This window comes from Kogia breviceps, chromosome 18 (genome assembly GCF_026419965.1).
Source record: "Kogia breviceps isolate mKogBre1 chromosome 18, mKogBre1 haplotype 1, whole genome shotgun sequence".
NCBI lineage: Eukaryota > Metazoa > Chordata > Mammalia > Artiodactyla > Physeteridae > Kogia > Kogia breviceps.
Window position 1 is genome coordinate 29,402,878 of NC_081327.1, and position 15,985 is coordinate 29,418,862.

Here is a 15,985-nt window from a genome sequence, read left to right on the forward strand (position 1 = left end):
GAGTACTTCGCGTTAAAGAGATTCCTTAAAAGATTAATTTGAAAGCAGATCATAGCAACTTAAAGTGACAAAATATTAGCTTATCAATCTATATTTTTATATATTTTATCTATTCTTCTTTAGATAGATAGATTTTATCTATCTATATTTTATATATTATCTATCTATATTTTATCTATTCTTACCAAACGCTGGAATTCTAGGGCTCTTAATAGTCTTATGTGCTAAAGCGAAGATAAAAGAAGAGCACGCCAGGATACACTGATAGGGGGCGTGGTTCTCTGGGATCTGGGATCAACGCAGGCCTCTTGGGGAAGGTGCCGTTTGACTTCAGGCCCGAGTGAAGGAAGGTAGCAGTTATGGGACCATCAGGGGAAGAAAGGTTTCCAGGCAGAGGGAATCATCAGCAAGAAAACTCTGCAGAGGCTTCTCTGGCTTGGGGATCAATGAAGAAAAGGCCAGAGTGCAGTCTCTTCAGATGCTCTGCTCACAGCAGTTTATTATCCAAAATGTGGAACACCCCAACCAGCTGAAGGGCAGACATGAATGCCACAAAATAAATGAGGAATAAGAGCCAAATAGAGTTTCAAAGCACCATGAACAAGCACAGCTGGTGCTACAGACAGTATGCTGGGGACGATATTATGCGCTTTTGCATAACATTTATCAAGAACAGAGAATGGCATGGCCCTGCTCGGTTTTCTCTAGGAGTGATACAAAATAATCTTTTTATTAATCTTATTTTAAATTTGTTACCATTGTACAGGATCTCAGAAGACTAAGTGGGGAACATTTGATACAAATCAAAGGAATAAATGAATATGAAAGAAAAGACAAATGATATGCCCCAATAAAGATGTCTGCCCATTCTGTTATACTATATAGCATTTTGTAAATGTAAATATTGTACATAAGTGTTAAATAAATATATTAATATAATCTTCCTCTGGGTTTTTAAAACTAAGAATCTCAGTAGGCAAAGAGTTATTTCATATTTACAAGTTCTCTCAGGCCCACATTTTCCAGCCTCTAACAGTTACCACAGGGAAGCCATTATCACGGTAGAGACAATGAGGTTAATACTCGAAAGCCTGGGGTCGGGGGCAGGCAGACCCAGGCTCAGACTCCTACTGCCATTTAATAATTGTGTGACCTTGAACAAGGGATGTAATCTCTCCAAGCCCTTGCAAGGGAATATGCAAAATGTGATGATCCTTTTCACTGAAAATTGTTGTTGGAACAAAATTGGGTTCTTTCGAGAATACGGCACAGTGGTGTCCTCAGGTTCACTATTACCGTCATCATCTCATCAGAGGGCAGGGGTGTGTGCAGGCATCTCGTACTCATGAACCTGGAAAAACACAAGACAGGCTCAGGATAGAAGAAAACTGTGGCGTGGCGGCTCCCCTCCTCCCGTTGGAAGGTTTGTAATGGATGAGAAGCCCTCTGTAGCTTTATCCATCAATTCTCTCTGACAGTTAAGAATCCAGGAAGGATGAGCTCAGCCCGTTGCCAACTGGTTGTCTGTGTATTTAGCCGAACCAGTTTGGCTCCTCATTTTTTTTTTTTTTTTTTCCTGGCCACGCTGCACAGCTTGTGGGATCTTAGCTCCTCGACCAGGGATTGAACCCGGGCCCTTGGCAGTAAGAGTGAGGAGTCCTAACCACAAGGACTACCACAGAATTCCCTGGATTCTCATTCTTGATTAAGGAATTTGACAATAATCTTAAGAATGGTTCTGGAGAGAATTCTTCCTGCAACAAATTGTCACCTGGAAACTCACCCATCCATACAAACAGGAATTCGGCGATACAGCAATTAGTTACTTTGGAGAACTGCAAAGATTAATGTTATTCATGATGGAGAAAGATATTCCACTTTAGGCATACTTTGTATGCTGCTAGCAGGAGTATAAACACATTTTTTCCCTTTTCCATTCAAAACAAAGACAACGAGCGCACTAATTAGAAACAGTAGGATTTATTCTAGGTAACAACTTAGAATATAAATTGAGAGATGAAAAGGACTCCATAATCAGGAGTCATCCATCACTACTTCATCTGCTGGTGAGGTTACACTCCTAGAGTTCCAGTGCTGTCTGTCCTGAGTTTATTCTGCTTAAGCTTTGGACCCTCCATTGAGTGGCTGATCAAAACAACCGTGGCCTCGTGCTTCACCAGAATAACCATGGCTTCCTCTGGACAACCAGTGGTCCTTGAAGGCTCAGAGTCTTTTAACCAAAGGGTGGGTTGTTTCTTTATTGACATCATTAAAGACCTGGTGTATCAGGATGACAAACTTTGTTCCCTGTTGACAAAAAAGACACACAAGGTAGCTGCTGCTACTGATTACTAAATGATCTTATAAACACAAATTCTTAAGGGTCTAGCATGGGTGCAGGTACACTTAATATTCAAAATATGAGATGGATTATGTAGAGCAAACAAGCTGTTTGTTTCATGGAAAAAAAATAATGATCCCAGAGTGAGAACTCAGGTTCAAGTCTGAGGTTGATTACTGAGCAGCTATGTGACCTTGGGCATCGTCATTTTGCTTCTCAGAATGTATTTACTCATCTATAAAATGGGAATGATATTTATTTCAGGTTCCTCATAGCATTGTGGTGGAAATTAAATCAGATGGTGTATGTGGAAGTGCTCTGAAAACTGCCAGAGGAGCTGCTGTGTAAATGGTATCATTATTACCAATTTCTAGGAATTACTGAACACCATATCCTTAGAGCATATCGGCAAGCTGACACCTGACAAATGAGAACGCATTACTGTGTCATATTCCATTGTCTCTGGCTGTTTTCATCCTCAGCTGACAGGGTGGGCCTATGGGGTCCTGTTAGCATAAATCCTTGGTAGAGGGCATTTCTCTAAAAGTAGAAAGAATTTCTAGCTCCTGTCCTATCGCACCTCTTTCCACATACTCATATAGTCAAACAAACGCCACTCAAAATTCCTGAAGCAAGAAAAGACAAACACAGGAAGCATATAGGTATCTCTGTTTTAGATTGCCCCACTTTTGTCAAGATTCTTTACAGATCAAAATGGCCACAGCCTCAACTCCTGAAATCTCTGTAGAATAATAACTATTTATTTGCCATCTGTTGAGCACTTCCTGTAGTTGGTCACAGTGTGGAGTATTTTATTCAATCCTCATAACATATGAAATACTGTTACTGTTCCAAACAGAAAGATTGGGAAATTGAGACTTGGAGAGGTTAAACAACTTCCTGAGGTCATACGGCTAGCTCCTAAGTGGTAGAGATGGGACTAGACTCTAGGTCTGCTTGGTTTCAAAGTACATGGTCTGACTATAAAACACTTAGAGGAAAACGTAGGCAGAACATTCTATGACATAAATCACAGCAAGATCCTTTTAGACCCACCTCCTAGAGAAATGGAAATAAAAACAAAAATAAATGGGACCTAATGAAACTTAAAAGCTTTTGCACAGCAAAGGAAACCATAAACAACACGAAAAGACAACTCTCAGAATGGGAGAAAATATTTGCAAATGAAGCAATGGACAAAGGATTAATCTCCAAAATATACAAGCAACTCATGCAGCTCAATATCACAACAACAAACAACCCGATCCAAAAATGGGCAGAAGACCTAAACAGACATTTCTCCAAAGAAGACATACAGATGGCCAAGAGACACATGAAAAGATGCTCAACATCATTAACCATTAGAGAAATGAAAATCAAAATCACAATGAGGTATCACCTCACACTTGTCAGAATGGGCATCATCAAAAATCTACAAACAGTAAATGCTGGAGAGGGTGTGGAGAAAAGGGAACCCTCTTGCACTGTTGGTGGGAATGTAAATTGATACAGCCACTATGGAGAACAGTATGAAGGTTCCTTAAAAAACTAAAAATAGAATTACCATATGAACCAGCAATCCCACTACTGGGCATTTAGCCTGAGAAAACCATAATTCAGAAAGATACGTGTACCACGATGTTCATCGCTATTTACAGTAGCCAGGACATGGAAGCAACCAAAATGTCCATCGACAGATGAATGGACAAAGAAGATGTGGCACATATACACAATGGAATATTACTCAGCCATAAAAAAATTACTCAGCCATAAAAAAAGCCATAAAAAGGAATGAAATTGAGTTATTTGTAGTGAGGTGGATGGACCTGTCATACAGAGTGAAGTAAGTCAGAAGGAGAAAAACAAATACCATATGCTAACACATATATATGGAATCTAAATAAATGGTACTGATGAACCTAGTGGCAGGGCAGTAATAAAGATGCTGATATAGAGAAGGGACTTGAGGACACGGGGAGGGGGAAGGGGAAGCTGGGATGAAGTGAGAGAGTAGCATTGACATATATACACTACCAAATGTAAAATGGATGACTAGTGGGAAGCAGCCGCATAGCACAGGGAGATCAGCTCGGTGCTTTGTGACCACCTAGAGGGGTGGGATAGGGAGGGTGGGAGGGAAGTTCAAGAGGGAGGAGATAGAGGGATATACGTATACATATAAGCTGATTCACTTTGTTGTACAGCAGAAACTAACACACCATTGTAAAGCAATTATACTCCAATAAAGATGTAAAAAAATATATATATATATATATATATCTCCAATAATTGAAAAAAATAAAAACACCAAAAAAAAAAGTACATGGTCTGACTACTACATTACCAAGTTTTTCCTGAAAATTTGTTCTATTGTTACTGTTAGTTTTGTGTAGAACCTACTGTTGGGATAGGTGGTTATAGAGCACTGAGACTTCCTTCAGCCTCAAACCAGATACTGTCAAATGATTCAACTTTCCATCCAACAAATATTTCCATCCAACAAATTCTAGGTACTGCTCCAGGGAGGGAGTGGTCATAAGCTATGAGTGAATCCCATCCCTTAATCCTGAAGAGCTTCCAGGTAAGGATAATGAATCAAAGACGAAAACTTTCTCCCTAAGACATGTTGATGTGCATTGCATTAGGAAAATTCCTTCAAATTAAAATACAAACTCATGAGGATTTTCTTCATTGTCTAAAAAAGATTCACCTTAGGATTTAATTTCATTCGTTCAATCCACAAAACAATAAATATTTGTTAGGTATCTATTAGGAGTCAGTCCCTGTGCTAGCCAATCTAAAGATAATATTGCATCTATCAACCCTTTGTTTACTCACAGCCATTCCAGAAATACTAGAGAACACCTAATGTTAATACGTGTTCATTCTCAGTTATCCATCTTGACAGGGAAAGAAGGTAGTTGGAATAAAAGGTATATCTATATATCTATACCTATATATCACTGTGACCAAGAATTTGAGACTCTTCCCACTCTACACTTTTACAAAGATCTTTTGAGCTTATAAACAAGCCTCTTAATTTGCTCTGCGGAAGAAATATTTATAAACAGTACAGTAGCTAAAATTAGGCTGCAAAAAAAGAGGTAAAGGGAGAAGTGAAAGGCAGCATGGGTAAGCCAGAAACTAAGTATACTCTTGAATAACCATCAGTGTTTTTAATGAGTTTTTCATGGTTTCTGAGCACCCAGATCAAATCAAGCTTTCATTTTCCTGAATGATGGTACCACTTTGTACCATTAAGCTTATTTTCAGACTAGTGGGGGCCTTCTCTTAGAGAGATGTAAACTCCCTGAAGGAAGCAGCCCTGATGTATTTCTTTATACCTCCACAGCGAACAAAACAATTCTGGTCGCATAACAGGCACTGAATATGTACTTACTGATTCATAGATTAAGACTCTTGGAGAGGTAACAGCAGTACACGAAGGATTGCAGAGACCAAAAAACAAAGGTATTACCTAAAAGCCACCATCTTCCAATTTGTTGGAGGTAGTCAGAATACATAGTGGTTAAGGAGCCAAGTTCTGTCATTTTCTATTTCTGAATCTTTGGAAAAATTACTTAATCTCCTGTGCCTCAGTTTGTCTTCATCTGTAAAAATGAAAAAAATAAGGATGTCTATATTGGAAAGCTGTTGTGAGAATGAAATTAGTTCATACAGTAGCAGCATTTACAACACTTAACACATGATAAGTGTATAATAAATGTTAGCTATTATTATTTGTGATTCTTTTATTTTGGAGAATGTAAAAGTCTTTAAAATTAGAAAATATGATATAATAGATTGATTTATTTCAAAGATAATAGGAAATTTAGCTCCTTACCACCACTAACCTTAATTTAAATAATGAAATTCACTCTTGACTTCCAGGTAAAGATGGTAGATTGACTATGTGCATCTACTTTCACTCCCTCCCAAGACCACTAAAATGGCAGAAAACAATCTTTTAAAGGGATAAACCCACAAGGATTTGGAGAATAAGAGGAGAACAGCAATGAAGTTTCTTCAGTCAGACCCTCACATCTGTGGAAACTGGATTTATAACAATTCTGGCATGGATTGAAGAACAGTGGGGAAGGATAGAGAGTGGGTGGAAAAACACAACCGAGCATCCAAGACATATGCTATAATAACAAAAGGTCTAACCTGTGTGTAATTGGCATCCCAGGAAGAAAAAAGAAGGAGAAATAATACGCGAGAATATTCCAAAATGAATGACAGATACCAAACAACAGTTCCAAGACATTCAAAGAACATCAATCAGGATAAGTGCTCCCCTACCAAAAGTACTCCCACACCATAGGCATATTATATACAAGCTGCTGAAAACCAAACACAAAGGAAATTATGAAGGCAGCCAGTGAAAAATGACACATACCATACAGAGGAATAAAAATTAAAGATAAGAGTTACAGTAGTCTTCTCCAGAAACTACACAAGACAGAAGATGAGGAATGAGGTCTCTGTAGCTGAACAGCAACAAAAACCTGTCAAGTCGGAATCCTATACCCAGCAAAAATGTCTTTCAGAAAGGAACAAGAAATAAAGACTTTCCTGAACCAAAACCAAAAAACAAACCTGAGCGAATTCATTGCCAGTAGACCCATGCTATAAGTAATATTGAAGAAAGTTCTTCAGACAGAAGGAATATAATAGCAGACAGAAGCTTGAATCTACACAAAAAAATTAAGAGCACTGTAAATGGAATAACTAAAAGTAAGCAAAGTTCAAAATTTATTTTTTATTATTTTTAATTGCTCTGAAAGATAACTACCTAAAGCAAAAATAGTAGTATTGTGTATTTACAGCATACATAAGAGTCAGTATGTGGCAAGAATAGAAGAAGAATGAGAGAGAGAAATTGGGGATATATTGTCTTTGTACTAGACATGACAGGATATTATGTGAAAGTGGACTTTAAATAACAGGTACATGGTAAACCCTAAAAGTACTAAATTTTTTTCAAAAGAGGTGTGCATGATAATTCAATAGTGGAAATAACATTGAATCGTGAAAATGCTCAATTAATCAAAAAGGAAGCAAAAAGAAACAAAGGACAAATGGAAGAAATAGAAAAGAGCTGGTTAGATGGTAGATTTTAATTCAACCATATCAATAATCACATTAAATGTAAGCCACACTAATTCAAAGATAGATTGTTAGATTAGATAAAAAGCAAGACTCAGCTATATGCTGCCTACAAGAATACCACTTTAAATATAAAGACATAAATAGATTAAAAGTTAAAGAATGAAAAAAGATATTCCATTCAGACACTACTCAAAAGAAAGCTGAAGTTGCTTTATTAATACCAAAGTAGGCTTCAGACAAAAAATATTACCAGCGATAGGCTTATTACAAAATGAAAAGGGATTCAATTCTCCAAGAAGACAAAAACATTAATGACTTTATGCCTATAATTTCAACAACTTAGAGCAAGTGGACAAATTCCCTGAAAAGCACATCATACCAAAATTAGCACAGGAAGAAACAGAAAAATTCAAAGAGCTTTATATCCATTTTCAAAATTAAATTCATAATTAAAAACCTTTCAACAAAGAAAACCCTGGCCCAGACGGCTTTACTCACAAATTTTATGAAAGGTTTAAGGACAAAACTAATACCAGTGTTATACAAACTCTTTAAGAAAATAGAAGGAAATGCTTTTCAAGTAGTTTAATGAGGCCAGTATAACCCTGTTATTACAACCTGAGAAAGACATTACAAGAAAAGAAAATTATAGACTAATATCTACATGAATAAATATACAAAGTCCTCAAGAAAATATTTACAAATCAAATTCAGCATTATATGAAAAGGATAAATGTTATTAATAAATGGAGCTTATGCCAGGATTAAAGGTTGGTTTTATGTTATGAAATCAATAGTTCTAATTCATTACATTAACAGAATCAAAGAGAAAAAAAATCTCAATTCAATTGATGCAAAACCATTTTTGAACATGTCAAAAAATGTCACACCATTCATGAAAAAAAAATCTCAAAACACTAGGAAAAAAAAGGAATTTCATCAACGTGATAATGGGAATATATGAAGAAACAAGAGTTAATGTCATACTTATTGGTGAAATATTGAATGCTTCTTAGTTCAGGAACAAGATACCCACTGTCTCCATGTCTATTCAGCAAAATACTGGAAGCCCTATCTAGCATAGCAATGTAAGAAAGAAATGAAGGTATAAAAATTTAAAAGAAAGAAGTAAAACAGTCTTTTTTGCAGTTGACATGATTGTATATATAAAACATTCTAAGGAATCTACCCCCCAAAACTACTAGAACTGAAAAGTGAATTTAGCAAAGTCACAGGAATTAAGGTCAATACACAAATTTTAATTATATTTCAAAATTTCACCAGCAAATTATTAAAAAATGAAATTTAAAAGCAATTCATTTACTACTGAAGGACTAACATAAAATACTCAAAAATAAATTTAAGAAAAGATAGGTAGGACTTGTATTCTGAAAACTACTACATACTGCAGGAAGTTAGTAAATAAAAAACTTAAACCATATAACACATTTAGGGATGGGAAAAATTAATATTGCTAAAGTGTCAGTTCTTCCCTAATTGATCTATAAATTCAGTGCAATCCCAATCAAAATTCCATGAGGCTTGTAGTAGAAATTAACAAGCTGATTGTATATGTATATGAAAACGTGAAAGATTAAGAATAGTAAAAATAACCTGAAAAAGAAGAAAAAATTTGGAAGACTTACACTACCTGCTTTTAAATTGTGCTTAAAAACCACAATAATTAAGACACTGTTACTTGTATAAAGATAGATATGCAAGTCAGTGAAGCAGAATAAAGTTCTGAAGTATACACACACACACATACACATATCCAATGGGGAAAGGAAAGTTTTTACAATAAATGATGCTAGAATAATTGTATATCCATATTTTAAAAAAGAAAGAACCTTGACCTCTACCTCACACCATAACACAAAAATTATATTTAGATAGGAATGTTTCATGTAAAATCTGAAACTAGAAAGCGTCAATGTTTTCTAAAAGAAAACAAGAATATTTGCATGATCTTGTGGTTGGCAAAGAGTTCTTTGACAGGATACAAAAAGCACAAGCCATAAAAAAAAATCATAAGATGGACATAACCAAAATTTAAAATTTCTGCTCATCAAATGATACCATTAAGAAGATGAAAAGATGAAACACAGACTGGGAGAGATATTTGCAAAGCTGATTTCTGACAAAGAACTTGTTATCTAGAATATATAAAACTCCCAAGAATCAATAATAAAAAGACAACCTAATAGCCCCAAAATGGAAACAACTGAGCATCAACAAGTAAACTGATAAACAAACAGTATTTTCATACAATGAAACATTACTTGGTAGTTAAAAGGAATAAATTTCTGCATGAATCTCAAAGATGTCACTTTGAACAAAAGAAGTCAGGCACAATAGAGTGCCTAATATATAATGCCATACAGGAAGTTCTAGAGCAGGGAGATCTAATCTATGATGAAAGAAATAACAAAAGTGATTGCTTCATGGATGGGGCCTGATTGCAAAGGTATATAAGGGAACTTTCTGGGGTACTGCAAATGTTCCGTAGTTTGGTGTACAGTCATGTGGGTACATTCATTTGTTAAAATGTATTCAACTGTACATTGAAAATCTGTGCATTCATTGTATATAAATTATACCTTTGTGTTAAAAAAGAGTAATTAAAAGAAAACCCACTGGGACTTCCCTGGTGGCGCAGTGGTTAAGAATCCGCCTGCCAGTGCAGGGGATGCAGGTTTGAGCCCTGGTCCGGGAAGATCCCACATGCCGTGGAGCAACTAAACCCGCGAGCCACAACTGCTGAGCCCGTGAGCCACAACTACTGAAGCCCGTGAGCCTAGAGCCCGTGCTCCACAACAAGAGAAGCCACCGCAGTGAGAAGCCCGCATGCAGCAACGAAGACCCAACGCAGCCAAAAATAAATAAATAAATTTGTAAAAAAAAAGAAGACCCACCTTCATGGTAAGTGGAAGAAGTGAATCACAGAAATGATTCCATCTATGTAACATCCAAAAACAGGTACAGTGAAACAACCTATTTCTCACTGTGAAGTTATTTTTCTAAATAATCTGCTGCAAGAAATGGAAGTGGTTGCCTGTTGGCGGTAGGGGTGGGAGGCTGGGGAGATGGCTATTTTTTGTCACAAAACCTGGAACTACTTGACACTTCAAAATCTGTGCATATATAACTTCAATAAAAATAGAGAACAAAAAAACATACCCATTTGCAAGTTCACGATATTAGCTTCAATAGAGAATTGTTGACATTTGCTTTAAATAAGAAATTATTTCTGATGGGTGAATCTGGCAGAAACTTCAGGCTGTTAAGTCCAGGAGACAGAGTCCATTTGCTGGTGGTTGTATAATGTGGGCCACCTTGTTACTAGTCAAGCATAAAAGACAGCGGGGGAACTCAGCACACCAAGTGTGACAATACACTGGAAAAGGGGGCATTAAATTAGGGTAAGTGAGTAGAATTGTGACAGAAACCCGGTCTGTACTCCCTAATTACAAAGTCTCACTTTCACCAAACTGACACAAATGTTAAGTCAAATTAAATATTGTCTAATTAACAAGCATACACGAGAATGCAAGCCCAGTGACTAGGCAGTATTCAGACGAATAAAGGAAACACAAGGACTTGCAAATTCTCGGTCACCCCCCCCCCGTCTGCCATCTCGGCCAACTGCTACAAGATTTGTCCATTTTGTTTTCACACATCTCCACTTTCAGGGCTCTGCTTGTAATATTTACAGAAAAAGGCAATGCTGGTAAACAGTTTCACACAATGAGGTGTGAGAGTTGATAGGGTCCTATTCAAGCTCTGAACTCTCCTGATGAGCTGCCAAAAGTTGTTATGAATGGCCCGGCTGACAGGGTGATGACTGATAAAGGAAAAAACAAACAGCTCTGGTAATTCATGAAAACACACAGCTCCAAGACAACTCAAAGTGGCGAGTGACAGTTAAGATAATGGAATTTTGGAAGCTTTTCTTAAGGGATCCTCTCTATACAATTACTCTGTCAATAGATTCTCCCTTAATGTAGCTGGATCTTCAACTTTTTTTCCACCAAAAAATACTTACTATGATCGCTGGCAGAGAGGAGCTGGCCTGTGCTTTTATACTGTGATCAGTTTTTCATATAATTTCCTTTTCCTAGAGGAGGATGAATTTTAGTTGAGGCCTGTGTCTGCCATTTAAAGAAATAAAATATCCCATTTCCACTTCTATTACTAGAAGCATTTCAAAGCATTCTTCCCTCATTTCTTTCATTTATAAACCATTTGCCACAAACCTTTGATTAGAAAATAAATATTGGTTTACACACTCAACTGCTAATATTTTAAAAGAGAATAATTTAAATGTGGTCGAAGTCAATTTCCAATTCACATAGCCTATTTTGGCTTCATTTCCTTAAATCAGGCATGACCAAGCAAGAGAGTATCAATTTGTCAATGTTTTGCCTTTGTACCCAATGTTTTTTCCATGAAGCACATTGCGGTTTCTGTAACAATGGCCTATTTCCCAATTAATGTTTTAGAAAGCAGGAATATAAAGATATATATAAAGCATGTGTATATGCACATATAGGACTACGGAGTAGGGGAATGTGTTCAGGAGAGTTGCATTTTAGAGCCTGGCTACTGCGAGGTCTGGGGACAAGCAGCTTGCTAGAAATGCAGAATCTCAGTCCTACCGGAGCCCCCCACCCAATCACAGAATTTGCATTCAAACAAGATCCCCAAGTGATTCATATGTACATCAAGGGTTTGAGAAGCTCTCTAATTTAGATGGTTGTGTTTGCCTTAAGAGTTTAAGGAGGATCCGTATTTTCCAAAAAGTTTAAAACTATATCATAAATCACTGAAAGCATCTCCAAGTCACTTAGTGTCTGCATTCAAAGTTCTTACTGTCTTTTCCTCCCCTTGAAGAAGTGTGAGAGCATCCTTGAGCTTACCAAGCCTTCTAGGGAGGTTCATCCTTTCATGAATCACATTCCTTTACCACAAATATTGGTAGAATCATCCAGCACATTCCTGAGGGGTAAGCATGGTGCCAGAACCTGGATTTTAAAAATTCAATCACTGTAGTGAACCATATGACTTTTATAACACTAATAAAAACATTTTAAAAACATTTAAAAAATCATATCTTGATTGTAATGTCAACTGTTCAGCTGCTACAATGCAGAGTAGAGTATTTTACAGGCGAGATGACAGAATCCTTAGAAAGGCCTAGACAACAGAAGTGGCTTTCACCCACCTGCTAAAGTCTGCAAAAAATCCACCACTGGACTTGCGTTCCTTTCATTTTGTGGTTGTTAGTATTTGTAGAATCTTCTTTAGACTTGAAGGGATCTTGAGATTTAGTCCAACTCTCCACAAATTTCCTGGGTGTTGAGAAATGTAAAAACGTAAATTTAAAAACTTAGGATGGGCCGAAATATTGTAAACAAAGGCAAAAGACAAAGGGTAAAGTGGGGAAAATATTTTCCTTAAGGGCTCGTTTCCTTAATTGACAAAGGGTCTATATATTTCACTTGGAAAAAGACACACCCAGTGGAAAAATGGGCAAAGGATATGAATAGCCAATTCACACGCAGAAGTAAAAAATACAAAACAGGGAACAAAGAGATGAAATGGTGCTCAATCATATTCATAATTAAAGACATACAAATCAAAGCAATTGTGGAAGAATGGATCTTACCTATCATGTTGGCCAAAATGAAAATATTTGATAATATCAAATAGGCACACTCACCCACTGTGGGTAAGAATGCACTGGTTCAACTGTTTTGAAGGTCAGTCTGGAAATATCCATCAAAATTGTGAACAGATATAACTTCTAGCCCAGCAACTCCACTGCTAGGAATTTAATCTAGAAAAATACTTGCAAAAGTACCTTAGACTAGATGGATGAGGCCCTGCAGTGCAGCATGATCTGCAATATTGGATCTGGAAGCAACTTCAAGGAGCACTGCTCCAAGGGCGCTGGCACCCATGACAGTGCAACCCAGCAAGGGAAGACCACGGCAGCCATTCAGAGTCCAGTGGGCCAGCAGGGCTCTCATGGAACTCTGTCTGCAACACTCCATGTGCCCAGTTTAGGCCTCTGCACGACAGAGTAATTGCAGAGCCATTTTGCAATGGGGCCACTTGAAAATTGGTTTTTAGGGAATAATCTCTTATGGTCTTTTGGGGCTCTGCAGAAAACGGGTGCTGCAACAGCTCAGCGTGACTCCTAACTCCAAGGAAACCCGGCCGGTGTGTCCAACATGTGTTAAAAACAGGTACTGTCGGTCTGATTCTCAGTGCTATGTCACATGTATGACACACAGCCAATGAATTAAATCCCTTTTGACATGTTACACCAGCCTCTGACATACTGCCAATGTAAAATGACACAATGCATTGAAAATGATAATATTTTAAACTATGGTAATATGTAGATCCAAACAATCAGCATGTAATAACACTTTCAACTGTTAAAATGGAATGATAGTAATCACTTTGTCCCATTCTGAAAATGTATCTTTCTCAGAATAACGATAATCGTATATAATAATAGCTACTAACATCTACTTAATACCTCTATGTACAGACATTGTTATAAAGACTTTATAAGGATTATCTCACATCCTCCTCACAACAGCGCTCTCAGGTAGGTACGATTAACATCCCCATTTTATAGACGAGAAAACCAAAGGCCAGAGAGGTAAAGTAACCTGCCAGAGGTCACACAGCTGCTAAGTGGCAGAAGCTCCTTTAGCAACATGGCTACATACACCTCCTTTTAAAGGAATCCAGAAATTTCAATGGGCCTTTTCAGACTCACTTCATAAACTAGATGATATCTCTGACACACACACTGAAAAAGAAATACAGAGCATGTAAATGGTATGTTTGGCTTTGCTACATGGAAGTCATCAGGCCAGTGACTCAGCTTCTATGAACCTCTGTTTCTTTATCTTTAAAATGGAGATAATGATAGTACCCTTATTATAAAAATTGTGGTGAGGATTCAACACTGCTATGAGCTGAATGTGTCTCCTTCTCCTCCATCCTAAATTTATATTTTGAAGCCCTAGTCTCCAGTACCTCAAAATGTGAGTATATAGGGCCTTTAAAGAGGTGATTAAATTAAAATGAGGCCATTAGGGTGGGCCCTAATCCAATCTAACTAGTGTCCTTATAAGGAGACAAAGGCACCACGGATGCTCACACACATAGGATAGGCCATATGATGACACAACAAGTAGGCAGCCATCTGCAAGCCAAGGAGAGAGGCCTCAGATGAAACCAAACCTGCCAACACCTTGATCTTGGACTCCCAGCCTCCAGAAGTATGAAAAAATAAATTACTCTTGTTGAAGCTACTCAGTTTTTGTATTTTGTTATGGCAGCCCTGCAAAATAATACAAACACATTTAAAATGACTGTCATAGGGCTTCCCTGGTGGTGCAGTGGTTGAGAGTCCGCCTGCCGATGCAGGAGACATGGGTTCGTGCCCCAGTCCGGGAAGATCCCACATGCCGCAGAACGGCTAGGCCCGCGAGCCATGGCCGCTGAGGCTGCACGTCCGGAGCCTGTGCTCCGCAATGGGAGAAGCTACAACAGTGAGAGGCTTGTGTACCCCCCCACACACAAAAATGACTATCATAGTATCTGGCAAATAGTAAGTGCTCAATAAATGATTTTACTATTAGTTCAGTTATGAACACACACACACACACACACACACACACACACACACACACACACACACAGCCTTTGTTCTGGCTTCAGGGACATGTATCCTAAGGTACATTATCTGAAAAAAATGCTTCTTTTCCAAACAATAGACATTTCATGAAACTTTAACTAAAAGACTGAATATAGTTCACTTTTCAAACTAATACAGTCTACTTAACACTGGTTAAAAGTCATTTACTATTATATGACATCATATTATGATGTAAAATTGCATGTGACTTTGGAAAGTTCCTTTCCTTCCTGGTACCCATGTAACTACAAGGCAGCACATGTAGTTAAGTCCAGGTTGGAAACTGATGCCATTTGGACAGAAATACACAAAAGTCATGACAAAAGGAGAGTGAGAATATCCAAACATAAACCAGTGTAGAGCAAAAAAACCTAGAACTCTGAAATTTCCTTGAATGAAGCTACCTAGATCAGAGCTGGTCTATAAATGTCATCTCAAGGGCCAATTCCAATCCCTTGACTTAACTTGTGTTGAGGAAAGTCTCCAATGACACATCTGGGCTTGAGAAAGACTGCCAGGGTAGATGAGGAATGGCTGTTTGAACATGGGGAGAAAGATAGTTACATCCTGAATCTGGACATTGACTGATGGGTACTTCTGACATCCATCTTTTAAATTTAAGGCCTATCAGAGATTCAGGCTATTGTGCATATTGGATGTATTTCAATATCGTAAGTTAGCAATTTTGAATTCACTAAAAAGTAAATGTTTTTCTTTATACATCTATTTCTTGGGATGTTTAAGCATTATTATTTAAGAACATAAGGAGAACACTGCTTTGAGCCAACAAAGGCCATTAGCCTAATCAC

General features: G+C 37.5%; 1 long non-coding RNA gene across 6 annotated transcripts in view; it reads right to left on the bottom strand.

Annotated features, from left to right (window-relative positions):
- Positions 1-477: 477 nt before the first annotated feature.
- The window catches only part of LOC131745011 (uncharacterized), a 50,858-nt gene continuing 35,350 nt past the window's right edge, over positions 478-15,985 (bottom strand). For 2 of the 6 annotated variants that reach the window (XR_010837997.1, XR_010837994.1), the window contains 4 exons: positions 12,678-12,804; positions 12,373-12,477; positions 5,820-5,952; positions 478-1,351 (listed from right to left, as the gene is read on the bottom strand). This is a non-coding gene — a long non-coding RNA (uncharacterized lncRNA). Of the gene's footprint in view, positions 1,352-2,053; positions 2,308-5,819; positions 5,953-10,633; positions 10,851-11,498; positions 11,571-12,372; positions 12,478-12,677; positions 12,805-15,985 lie in introns of those variants that run through there. The other 4 variants (XR_010837995.1, XR_010837993.1, XR_010837998.1 and 1 more) reach the window with 4 other exon arrangements.